The 12,491-nt window shown below is 54.9% G+C and overlaps 1 long non-coding RNA gene across 1 annotated transcript; it reads left to right on the forward strand.

Moving 5' to 3' along the window:
* Positions 1–683, forward strand: LOC138415953 (uncharacterized). The gene is made up of 2 exons (XR_011247462.1): positions 1–155; positions 235–683. It is a non-coding gene; the product is annotated as an uncharacterized lncRNA (long non-coding RNA).
* Positions 684–12,491: the final 11,808 nt, after the last annotated feature.

A 12,491-nucleotide genomic window follows, 5' to 3' on the forward strand; every position in this document is an offset into this window, starting at 1 on the left:
GGCTGCCTGCTGCGGTCAAGGCCACAGGCCAGCGGCTGCGATGGGACGTGGGCTGGGCCGGGTGTGCACAAGGGCCGCGAGCGCAGTCTTCAGTCGGCAGGGGCTCCTGGACGGACCCAGCCCTCCCAGCTCTGTGCATGTGGCTCGGACCTGAGGTAGGAGACGGACGGGCCCCTGGGCTGGACGGCAGGTTTCTGTCAAGCGGAGTAAAATTCAAATGTTGTTCTCTCTCAGGTATTCCAAAGGCAAAGCTATTGGCAGAAGCTAAGCTCTGCTGAAGCAAAGAGATAAGATGGCCTCTCTTGAGGTCAAGGGAGACTTCCCTCTGCACACGTGCAGGAAAGTTTCTTGGGGGTCGAAAGGGGAGGGCCCTCCCCATAATGAGTGTGGACCTGCAGCCGTAAGCCTCTGCAGTGGGATCCGTCTCAGCAGAAAGTTGTGCGTGCATCTTGGCGGGGGGTCCAAGGACCTGTCAGCTGTGAAGGAAGAAACAAGTAATCGGCCAAATGAAAGCAAAGACCCAAAGGGCCGTCCTATATTGGTGATTTAAATCACTTTAGTGTGCTCCACACCCCTCTCCCAGTGTGTATTTCTGTGCTGCTTCGGACAAAAATAAATGTTCCTCTGTGTGCTCCCATATACACTGGGCTGCGTCTCTAATAATAAACTTTGAGCGTGTTTTGCAGTTTCTGACTCCTTGAAGCGTTTTTTGCTTTTAAATGGGGTAAGAATCAGGAAATTTGGCTTCTAGCCTCTAGCCCCTGGTAGAAGGGCAGCAAGGTTCAATCCCTGAACGGGAAGTAAGATCCTGGCCCTGCAGAAAGTGAAGGCCAGTGTGAGTCCCGGTCCGTCCCCTCATTTCCCAGCAAACACTGAGTCCCCGGCTCCCAGCGAATGCCCTGGCCCTGCCTTCCCTTTTAGCCAAGCCCTCCTTGGCGAAAGCAGGCTCACGTTTCTCATTATGCTCACCTGGACCGCATCCGAAAGGGCTGAGGGGTTTTCTAGAAGAAACAAAATATGTACAAACCTGAGGATAGATGCATTCTAAAGACAGGTAGAAATAGTCTGGGATTTTCAGCTGTCTCTATCCCCCACCAAACCAGGTGGCTGGGAGCTGTGCTGGGTTTGGGAAAACTGGGGGCACGATGGTTCTCAGGAATCTCGTCTTATCCTGGACCGAGGACCGTGCCAGCGCGACCTGCTCCCGGAAGCACAGCCTCTGCGCCCTCTCCCTGCCCAGCACCCACCCTTCCCACCTCCGACGTCCGGCCCTCTGCAGAGCCGTCAGGCACACGCGGGGCCATCAGTGGCTTTAGCGGAGCCGCGGGTTTTCATCCCATTAGTGAGCCCGGGAGTAATTACAACTTCATTAGACAAATAGGTTCTTGGTTCAGAGACTCCCCCGCCCCCAAAACAAAACAGACACCCGCTTCGCTCCATCTGCAGTCTTTCCCCCGGGGGGCCGGCTAACAATGCAGCAGGCTCCAGGGGACCGGGACGGGAGAAGCGGGGCCGTGCGGAGGAGGCCGGCAGCCCCTCCTCAGGGGCGCATCTGTCGCCGGCTGGCCCCCTGGAGAGAGTTGTGACAAGGAGACGGATGACACTGGAGCAAATGAGGAGCGTGACCCCTCGCCTCTCTGCTGCCCCTCGCCCTCCGCTCCTGCTCGCCTCCCAGTCACGAGTGGCCCTCACGATGGCCGGCTCACTTTGCGAGGGTAGACGAGACAACCGCCTCCTCTGGGGGCTCCCTGGCCCATGCCCAGGGGCTTCCAGAGTGTCGGAGCCCCCGGCTCCCGCCCCCCCCCCCCCCCCCCCCGTCTCCCATCCTTAATTCAGCTGCTGCAGCTCCAGGGGCCAGAAAGCAGAGGGTCTGCCAGAGCGATGCCCCGGGACCACCCGAATGGGGGGCTTTAGCCAGGCCAGGCATCCAGGGCAGGCAGGCAGGTCCCTGACTCCGCAGAGATTGCACTGCTCCCCTGTCTGACCTCCCGGCTTGGGAAAGTTCTCTTTGGGTGGACGAACCTAGAGAATGCCACGCTAAGTGAAGTAAGTCAGACACAGAAAGACAAAATGTGATGGATGATATCACCTATATGCAGAACCTAAAAAATAATACAACTGAACCGATTTGTAAAACAGAAACCAGCTCACAGATACAGAAAACAAACTTATAGGTGAAGGGTGGGAAGGGGCAAAATTAGGGTGAACAGATACACACCACTATATATGTAATATCTACACAACACGGACTTACTATGTAGCACAGGGAATTATATTCAATATCTCATAATAACCCATAATGGAAAATACTGGTGATACATACGTATGTATGTGTGTGTGTGTACACTTGAAACGAACACAGTATTTTAAATCAGCTATACAGTACGGCTGAAACTAACGGTGTTGAAAGTCAGCTATACCCCAATTTAAAAAAAGAAAAGAAAGCTTTTTCTTTGAGTCTAAATTAGCTCCACATTGCAATTAAAACCATCCCCTCTTGGGACACTGCTTATCATCCGCTCCTTTCCTGTTCTTCTAATAGGTCTAGAAGCACGGCGTCTGAGCCTCCTGCCTCTGAGTGGGACCGGCCAGCCAGCTCTGGTTTGCGCCTCCCTCGGTTACCCCAGCCACGCGGTGCGCACACCGGCTCCCCCTCCCCGGTGATCGTCCAGGAGGCAACCGCACCGCTGCGGGCCGTCCTGCCGCCCAGCTCTCCGCCAGGAGGAAGTGCAGGCTCCCTTCAGACCCTCAGGCCCTTGCTTCTTTGTCCATGAAACTTCCAGAGAGAGCTGGCTGCTGCTTCTGGGGCCTCTGCAAGTAACAGCTGGTGAATTCGCATTCCTGCTGAGGGCCCCTCTGTGTGGAGCCTCAGCCGGCAGGACACCGTCTGCTGAGGAGCAGAAGTAGAGATGAGATGACCTCCAAACAGCCCTGCCACTTGCCAGGCTCCAAGCTGCGTGCAGACTGGCCTGACTCTGACCCGACCCTGTTCTGCCCCCAGACCCGACCCTCTGCTTCATCCCCCTGTCCCCCAGTCCTGACCCGCAAGAGGCCCAGAAGCCAGGCAGGAGGACCCCCTGCTCGCTGCTCTTCCAGGAAAAGGAGTCCCCAGAGTCTGGCCCAGCTGTCCACGCTGCGCCCCTGCTTGTGTTCCCTGAAAGCAACCGTCCTTTTGTTAATTCTGCAATTTCCCAAAGTGCCAGGAGCATCTCATCTGACAGTCACAGCATCTGTTCTTCTCACTTTCCAGAAGGTTGGGTGGGAGCCGTGCCAAACCCCTTCCCTGAGGCTCCCCCCGCCTCATGCACCTTCTGCCAGTTTGGGTACCCTGATCACCTGGGCCCCTGCGAGCACCCCCAGTTCCCCCTACCCCTGGCCCTGGCACCCCTCCCTATGTCCTCAGCTGGCAGCCTTGGTAACCATCTCCCCTTCTGGAACCAAACTCACCTGCCCAAGCAGGCAGGCACCTGTCCTGTCCTTTGGGGGATACGGAAAAGAGGTTAGTCTTCCCCTGGAGGCCTGCCCAGGGCCCCTAGCAGGTACAGGAGCCTCAGGGGGCCAAGAAAAGAACTGGCCTGTCTGCCCCTCCCCTACACACACAATCATTGAACTGCTCTGTTCCAGAGCAGTGGAAGCTCTGGCTGGCTCCTCAGCCCAGAAGACCAGCCAGGAACCTGTCCGGCCCTGTGCTGACCTTCCACACAGGGAATCTCAATGATGCTTGGGGATGGGGTAATTCTTGGGTGTGGGGCTGCCCTATGCTTTATAGGCTATTGATCTTTACCCCCTAGATGCCTGATACACATTCCATACCCTCCCCCACAACTCCGATTGTGATAAAATGTCTGCAGACTTCACCAAATATCCCCTGGTCAAGAAGCACTGAGCTAAGGCAAGAGGAAAACCGACACCTCCACACCAGAGCCTGCCACCCTCGAGCCTCAGACCCCCCAGGCGACAAAGGGACGGCTCAGACGCAGCACCTGCAAACAGCTCCTGCGCAGCGCCCGACAAGGAGTGTTTGCAGCTGTGCAGGCCATACAGACTCTCTGGTAACTCTTCCACTGCCAGAGCATCAGGAAAGCGGCCGGAAAGGCACAAATGTGGCGGTGTTCCAAGAAATGTTTATTATGAACATTGAAATTTGCATTTCATATTCTTTTTGTGTATCCCAAAACATCTTTCCTTTTTCAACTCTTTGAAAATTTGAAACACACTCTTAGCACTTGGGCCTAAGGCTCTCGAAGGGATCACGATATCAGGACCTTTGGGACGGGGAGGGAGGTTCAGGACCTTTGGGACGGGGAGGGAGGCAGCCAGCTGTGGTCCAGCACGGTCTCTTCCTCTGCCGCATCCTGAACCCCGGAGAAGAATGGGGGCCGCACTTGTCAAGCCGTTTAACAAACACGTTTCGAGCAGCAATACTGCGCTGACGGTGCAAAGATGTAAGGCACAAGGTGAGACAGCCCATCCCCACGCAGGTGAGTGAGGAGCACGCCCGCGTGACAAGGGCACCGGGGAGGGCACCTCGTGCCCGGGAAAGGCGGGCACACGAGGCTCCCTGGAGGCACGACCTCCAGGCCAATTCTCGAGAGCAAGGAGGACGTAGCCAGGCATACCTAAGAGAGAAAGACAGCCATTTTCAGCAAAGAACACCACCAAAAGAGTGAAGTTGGAGTCCAGCACCTCCCAGAAAGGGCAGACAGGTCAGTGTGCTTGGAGCGAGCGGGGGATACTCTGGACAGGGGCTGAGCTAAAGGGGGCGGGGCAGGCGACACTAGACCACGAGTCCCTGCAAGGAGCCTGGCCCCAGCCTGGAGGCGGAGAAGCTGAAGAATTTTTAGCAGGAAAGTGGTATGATCTGATTTGCATTTTAGGAGGCTCCCTCTGACTGCAGTCTGGAGGGTGAATGGGAGCGGGCGAGACTGGAAACAGAAAGCCTGGTGAGGACAGATGGTAAGGGCGCAGGTGAAAACAGGTGAGCAGCAGAGCTACAACTTCGGGAGGGGGACCGGGGCAGGGCGTGCATGGGAGAGGCCCCTGGCGGGCAGAACTAGCAGGACTGAGTGGCTGGCAGGACACAGGAGGCAGGGGGAGGGGGTGGGTCCCAGAGGGTGTAAAGGGCGGGGCGCCATTCATGAGGCAGGGAAGCCAGGAGGAGAGGCCCGTGGACAGGGTAAAGGGGGGGTATCAACCGGGGTTCTCCCAAGAAAGAAAACAAGATGTGTGCGTGCGTGTGTACCAATACACGTGAAACAAATATGCTTCATCTCAAGGAACTGATTTACATAACTGTGAGGGCTATCGAGTCTGTTTGCTTATTACAAGCTGGCAGGTTGGAAACTCAGGTGAGAGCTGAGGCTGCAGACTGAGGGCAGAATTTCTTCCTCTGGAAAATCTCAGCTGTGCTTTTCAAGCCCTTCAGCTGATTGGATGAGGCCCGCCCACATTATGGAAGGTAACCTCCTTACTTGAAGTCAACTGATGGTAGATGTGAACCACATCTGCAAAATCACTTCTCAGCAACACCTAGATCAGTGTTTGATTAGACAGCTGGGTACTGTAGTCTAGCCAAGTTGACACACAAAACTGACCAACACAGGGATGGATACAGGGGCTGGTCCCATGTAGAGGTGTGAGAGCCCCGTGGTCATCTGATGAAGACTCCTGGCTGGCCAGCGCAGGTCTGAGCCCCATGCTCAGAACACTTCCAAGTCCCCATCACTTCTCCTCTGACAGTGGCTGAGTACACTGCCTCCCTGCCTCCAGGTCTGTGTCTGCCCTGTGCATTCCCCCTTCCCTGCCACCCCTGAGTGGACTTTCCAAAGCACACATCTCAGACTGTCTCTTGCCAGCTTAGACCCCTCCGATGGTCCCCACTTCCCTCAGATAAAGCTCCTCCTGGACTCATAAGGTTCCTTGAGGATTGACCACAGCCTTCCCCTTCAACCTCATCCCTTCCTTGAATCCTCAACCCTAGACCAACTCCTTTCCCAAACATACCATGTTCTGCCACACTGCTGCCTTTGCACAAACGGTTGCTCCTTCCTGGAACCACATGCTCCTCGCCCCTCCAGTTCAGTCAGTCAGTTCAGTTGCTCAGTCGTGTCCGACTCTTTGCAACCCCATGAATCGCAGCACACCAGGCCTCCCTGTCCATCACCAACTCCCGAAGTTCATTCAAACTCACATCCATCGAGTCGGTGATGCCATCCAGCCATCTCATCCTCTGTCATCCCCTTCTCCTCCTGCCCCCAATCCCTCCCAGCATCAGAGTCTTTTCCAATGAGTCAACTCTTTGCCTGAGGTGGCCAAAGTACTGGAGTTTCAGCTTTAGCATCATTCCTTCCAAAGAACACCCAGGGCTGATCTCCTTTAGAATGGACTGGTTGGATCTCTTTGTAGTCCAAGGGACTCTCAAAAGTCTTCTCCAACACCACAGTTCAAAAGCATCAATTCTTTGGCACTCAGCTTTCTTCACAGTCCAAATCCACACATGACCCCTGGAAAAACCATAGCCTTGACTAGACGGACCTTTGTTGGCAAAGTAACGTCTCTGCTTTTCAATATGCTATCTAGGTTAGTCATAACTTTCCTTCCAAGGAGTAAGCGTCTCCAAGCCCATGCCAAATACACCTGGCCTACCTCGTGAGCTCAGAGTATACCTTCAAGACTCAATTAAAATGTTTTCTCTGTTCCTGAGCCTCACTGTGGTTCCACTAGGCCAAGGCAGGTACCCCTCCATGATACTTTGTGCGAGCTGGGGTTACAGCACTCAATGGGTTGTGTTCTGATCATTTTTCACGTCATCCCACCATTCTGCTGTGAGCTCTGTAAGAGGGCATCCCCTGCCTTATTCTTCTCAGTGTCCCCAGTACCCAGCGCAGTGCTTGGTACAAGAGGACTCAATATCTGCTTGTTAAACGGATGGATGGATGGAAGGACAGATGTGGTCAATTTTCTCCCAGCTTCTGGCTGGACATTTCTTCTGTTCCAGGCACTGTCTAGGAACTTTGAATCCTGAGCCCAGGCTCTGGGTTGCAGGCAGCAGAAGCAGACTTCGGCTGTCGTAAGCAAAAAGGACATTCACCAGGAGGTTATCAGATGGATCACAGAACCAGAGGAGGCTATAGAAACCAACTCAGAAATGGGCAGAAACAGAGGCAGCAGAGGCGGCAAGGTCACATCTCAGGACAGCCTGCTCAGGACACCGCCTCGGGCGTCACTCACACCGGACGCTCCCCCACGGGTGCCAGAGCCATAAGCGTCCTGCCGCCTCCTCTGCTGCAGTCCAACATGGGTGCCTCCCTCCTCTGACCCACACAGCCCTCTGAGGCAGATCATCTCACCTCTATTTTACAGAAGAGGAAATTGAGGCTCAGAAAAGCCTAAGGTCACCAGACAATCAATACAGTGAGTGGGACTGGAATCAATAGCTGTCAGACACCAAAGCCCGTAGCCTTCCACTCTGTTCCGCACCGTCTCCTTCGAGGGGCACCACCCACCATGCTTATATAAGGGCAGCTCCCTGGATAGTGCTTCTTAGCAGCCCCCAAATTCTAATGTGCTGGCTTTTTTGTGACTGCATCTTTGGGGTATGTTTCTGGCCCTGACAGATTGTAGCAGGGAATATAAAGACAGCAAATTCAGCCCAAGAAGACTGAGCAGAGAGAGGGCCTGTACCCTGACATGGGTGGATTGAAGCTGCTTCCAGGAGATGACATCTCAGCCATCTGGGGATGCTGGACAGCAGGGCCTGGCCTGAGGCTTAGGGAGGCCTGCAGAATCTGGCCAAGGACCAGTGTCCTCACCTGCCCCTCCGGCTCCCATGTGCCCAGGCTGCGCGTTAGTCATACAGAGCGGGCTTTGTAAAGAGCACTCAGAGGCCGCTGCCCAGCAGCCCTGCCCCATCCAGGGCCGTGCTTTGAGGAGGAGGCCATCCTTGGTGGGGGAGTCTTCTGACAAAGTCAAAACATGGCCCTGCATGTCCTGGAGAGGCAGAGGGCAGAGCCCCAGATGGGGAACCCCAGCGCCTGATCCCAGCCCAGCTCCACCTCCACCATCCGGGACCCTGGGCCAGCCTTTCTGGGCTTCGGTTTCCCTACGGCTCCGTCCTTTGTTGGCTGCCCCTGCCCTCCCACCCTCCACCTCCCACACTGGCCAAACTGTGCATAAAAAATGATCTCAGGGTTCTTTGAGCTCTTTGGAGAGACCGCATAAATGCAAGGCATTATTAGCGTCATTACTATTAAATATTAATAATGACATTAGCATTGTCCATTATAAGCCTGAAAAGAAGCTCCAAGAGCCCTGGGTTGAAATGGCTAAGAGAATAATTAGGCCCCTCCGGGCCACAGGCCCCTTCAGGCCCTCACGCAACATTAGGAAGGCAGATGTGGGTGGGGTACTGAGATTTCCCTTCCAGCCCCCTGCTCAGTTCGACTTGGCTCCTCCCGGACCCACACGAATCACGCTCTTTCCAGTCCCCAGCAACCCCCTGCCAGAAACACGTTCCCCACCTCTACACTGTTTATTCCAGTTCAGGAAGCACCCCCAACCCATCCACCAAAACCTCTGCCCACCTCCTAGCTCCCGCTCTCCCCCATCTGAACTGTCAGAGCAGTCATTCTCCCCCATTTATTCACCAGTCAACGGATAGTTATTTGAGTCTCTGCTAGGCATCAGTCACTAGGTCACGCTGGGGGTGTGGGTGCGGGAAACATGGGCATGAATGAGAAAGTCTTTGCCCGCAGAGACTGCGTGGTCGAGTGAATCGTCACCAGTGTTTTGCATGGCGACTTCCCTGGCGGTTCAGACGGTAAAGCGTCTGCCTACAATGCAGGAGACCTGGGTTCGATCCCTGGGTCAGGAAGATCCCCTGGAGAAGGAAATGGCAACCCACTCCAGTATTCTTGCCTGGAAAATTCCAGAGATGGTGGAACTGAGCGACTTCACTTTCGCTTTCACACAAACAGTGCCTATAAAAGTCATATTTTAATCTACTTGTCCTTACACTATTCTAAGTTAAGAATAGGATTATTTGCATTTTGGTGATGAGAACCTGGATTCTCAGAGAAATTGAATGTCTGTCAGTGACCTGCCATTATCCCCCAGCTGGGTCATCCAGAGCAGAGAGAGTCCAGCTCTCCTGAAAGTGAATCCAGAGTCCCCCAACCCTTGAAGCAGAGAAGGGCTCAGCTATGAAGGTGCACACACTCATTATAGACAGGGAAGTTGAATCCGAAAAGGGCCCAAAGGGAAGTATGAATGTTTACTGAGTACCTACCATATGCTTAATTCAGCATTCACATCAACTAGGTGAGGTTTGTATCTTCACCCCTGTTTTTCAGATGGAGAACCTGGGACTCTGAGATTAGTGACTTGCTTGGGGCCACGCAGCCCGGAAGTAGCAGGACTATGTGTCAAGCTGGTCTGGTTTCAGAGCTTTGCCCAACCCGCCTGTCCCTCTTTCTGGAGGCTGCGGATGGACCATCCGCCTCCCACTGCCAGACTGCTTCCGGAAAGGTTACAGGCACACTGAAGACAGACCATATCTGGTGGCTCTTGAACACCCTGCTGTTCTAGGTAGAGACCCGGCTCCATAAACACATGAAGACTCCTGGGAGTGCTAGAAAACTTCTGAAGCCTGAGACCAGAGGTGAAGAGCCTGCTTGCAGGAGGGGCTGGGAAAGGCCATGTGAGGCTCAGAACTAACACGGGAGGAGAGCCACACCATCAGAGGCCTGTGTCCTGGCAGAGAGCTCCTCCCCACTGGCCCCCTGGGGCTGACCCGAGGCCCCTCCTTGACCACAGGAGATCCCCTGGTGGGCCTCCGGAGTGGGGAGCAGGTGGCCAGAGCAGGGTTGAGTGGCCCTCAAGATGCCTCCTGGAAGCCCCCACTCGGGGTCACCACATTGCCAGGCAAACAGTGGCCATTTGATTAGCTGCCTGACCGTCTTCAGGTGACCTTCTCTGCCCGTCTGGAAGTCTGTGGACCCAACTTGGGGATGAGGTGCCCGGCTCTAGACAACAGGAAGACACACTGATTAGCCCCGGAAAGAAGAGGTGCCCCTTGTAATCAACTATGCTGAGGATTCTGGGATCTGACAGGCACTAAAAAAAAGTATACCGCCCTGTCCCCTGCTCTGCCCACCGCAGAGGGGCCTGCAATGAGGGCTGGAGTACGTGGATACTGCAGTCAGACCAGCATGCTCCACTTCTCCTCTTGTTTACTCTGAGCAGGTTCTTCAGTCTCTCTGAGCCTCATCTGTAGAGGGAGCATAATAATAATAACACACACCCCCTTGGGTGGACAATTCAGATAAAGCACTTAGTACAGTTCCTGGCTCGTTGGAGACACTCAAGTTGTTGTTAATAATTTATACAATAATTAATAATAATATTATAAAATGCTGTTGCCATTATCAATCTAATGGACCCACAAGCAAAACTCAGCCTAGACCCCCAAAGGCTCAGCCCACTCTTTTGTCAGAAACAGAAGCACCTGAGAGGCAGTGAGGAGCCCCTAAGCCCGCTAAATCCACCTGAGATGAAACTTTGGGAGATATTGCCCCGAATCCAGTCCTGGGCTCAGTTAGCACTCTTGTTTGCACTTACTGTGGCTTCTGGAGCCCACGGGCAGGGCAGGCAGGTTGCAGAGGGGTCTGAGAACATCTTAGAGACCCCAGTCACCTGTATTATTGGGATGGGAACTGTGGCCTCCCCAAGGAACCACCCCCCGCCACAAGGGCGGCAGCTGTCCTAAACCAGTCATAAAGACAGCAGTGTCAATCTACAGCAATCCTCCCTGCAAACATTTCCAGACTATTGGCCCCTGAGTCAGCCAATACCTGTTCCGCCTCTCCCAGGGCAGCAGCTGAGCCAACCCCTCTTGGCAGCCGTTTCTGTTTGGAGAGAACTCGGGGCGCTCTCCTTGGAGCCTTGGTTGACGTGAGTGGGGTCAGAGGGCAGAGCTCACCTCAGAAGCTTGAGGCCAACTGCCAGCCTCAGGAAGACAGAGAGACAAGGACAACGTGGGCAGAGGCAGAAGAAGGAAGGACATCCCGGAAGGGACTTGCTCGGCAGCAGTCCAAGGAGGACTCACAGAGCCTCCATCAGGAGCGAGGAAGACTGTCCCTGAGCTGGGAAAGCTCCATGCAGGGGCAGGCCCGGGCGGGGGGGAAGTGGATGGGACCCGGGCAGGCATTCCAGCCTTGGAGGCTGAGCTACAGACCCTCCCTCCGTCCACACCTCCTTCTCCCTTTCCAGGCCCCTTCTCTGTCGACCCAGCCCCGTCCCAAGCCTCTGTGTCCCTCTCCACTCAAAGATACATGGAGCCACGCTCCAGGCTTGACAGCTATGTCCCCTGAAAGCTCTGATGGCCACGCTCCAGGCTTGACAGGTATGCCCCCTGAAAGCTCTGACGTTGGCGTGGCCCCACCAGCTGCTTCAGCATCTGGACCGCTCACTGGTCTCATCTGTGTGAGCTAGACAGCAGGTGGACCGGGATGGGGACACAGTGACAGCCTGCCTGGCCGCGGCTGCCACAGACGGCTCGTTCCTCCTCCTCCAGGCCCCAGCCTCCCAGGGCACGCCTGCCACACGACAGGAGCAGAGAGCGGGAGACGCGCCGCTCACCGGAGAGCACCTAGAGTCTCAGAGCCGGCAGGGACCCTGGCCACCTTTAGCCCCTTCAGGTTATCAGTGAGGCTCAGGAAGATGACACACTCAGCCTAGAACACTCAGTTGAGCTAGTCGCAGGGCCCAGACTGCCTTGCAGAGACCCAGACTCAACCTAGTGGGCTTTTCATGACAACACACTGCGGGCTGGTTGAAAGTGTGAAAAGCGGCTCAAGGTCTACTATATAATTTTAAAATATTTTGTCAATCAATGATATATGAGGTGATCCATCTGCATAAAATAATACTAATAATCCATGTAATTATTTACAGGAAAATAATAAACCCGGAGGCATGTAATTTAAATCTGTTAAGGTACATTCACTATCTATGTTAAAATTTCCTCTACTGTTCGGTTATCTTGACCAAGAGCCCACCTTACTCTCATAAACGGGAAACAATAAAGACGATCGGAGGCAGCCCTCCACCCCACTCGGCCCGCACCTCATTTCTAATTTGCAGCCCTTCCTCTAAGAGTCGATTCCATGGAGTTTGCTGCCATGGGTCTCCGGTTTGAGGACTAAGCTGCTCTCTAGTACTTCCTCAGCGCACCCTCTGCAGCCCTTCAGCTCGGCGCTGGGCAGGGAGGGCGGGGGCAGAGGCCAGGCGGCGCGGGGGCTGAGACGCCCGAGCCCCACGGAAGACGCGCCCGGCCCTTAAACACGGGAAGCAAATGAGGTGAAGCAGGGCGGCTGGGGAAGGGAGGGGCCGGGGCGCGTCTCCAGGCTGAGCCCGCGCCAGCCAGTGAGCGGCGCCGGCGAGAGGGAGGAGCGCATCTCGGTGCAGAGATGCTGCAGTGAACCGGCGGCACA

The sequence above is a fragment of the Ovis canadensis genome, chromosome 12 (genome assembly GCF_042477335.2).
Source record: "Ovis canadensis isolate MfBH-ARS-UI-01 breed Bighorn chromosome 12, ARS-UI_OviCan_v2, whole genome shotgun sequence".
Classification (NCBI taxonomy): domain Eukaryota; kingdom Metazoa; phylum Chordata; class Mammalia; order Artiodactyla; family Bovidae; genus Ovis; species Ovis canadensis.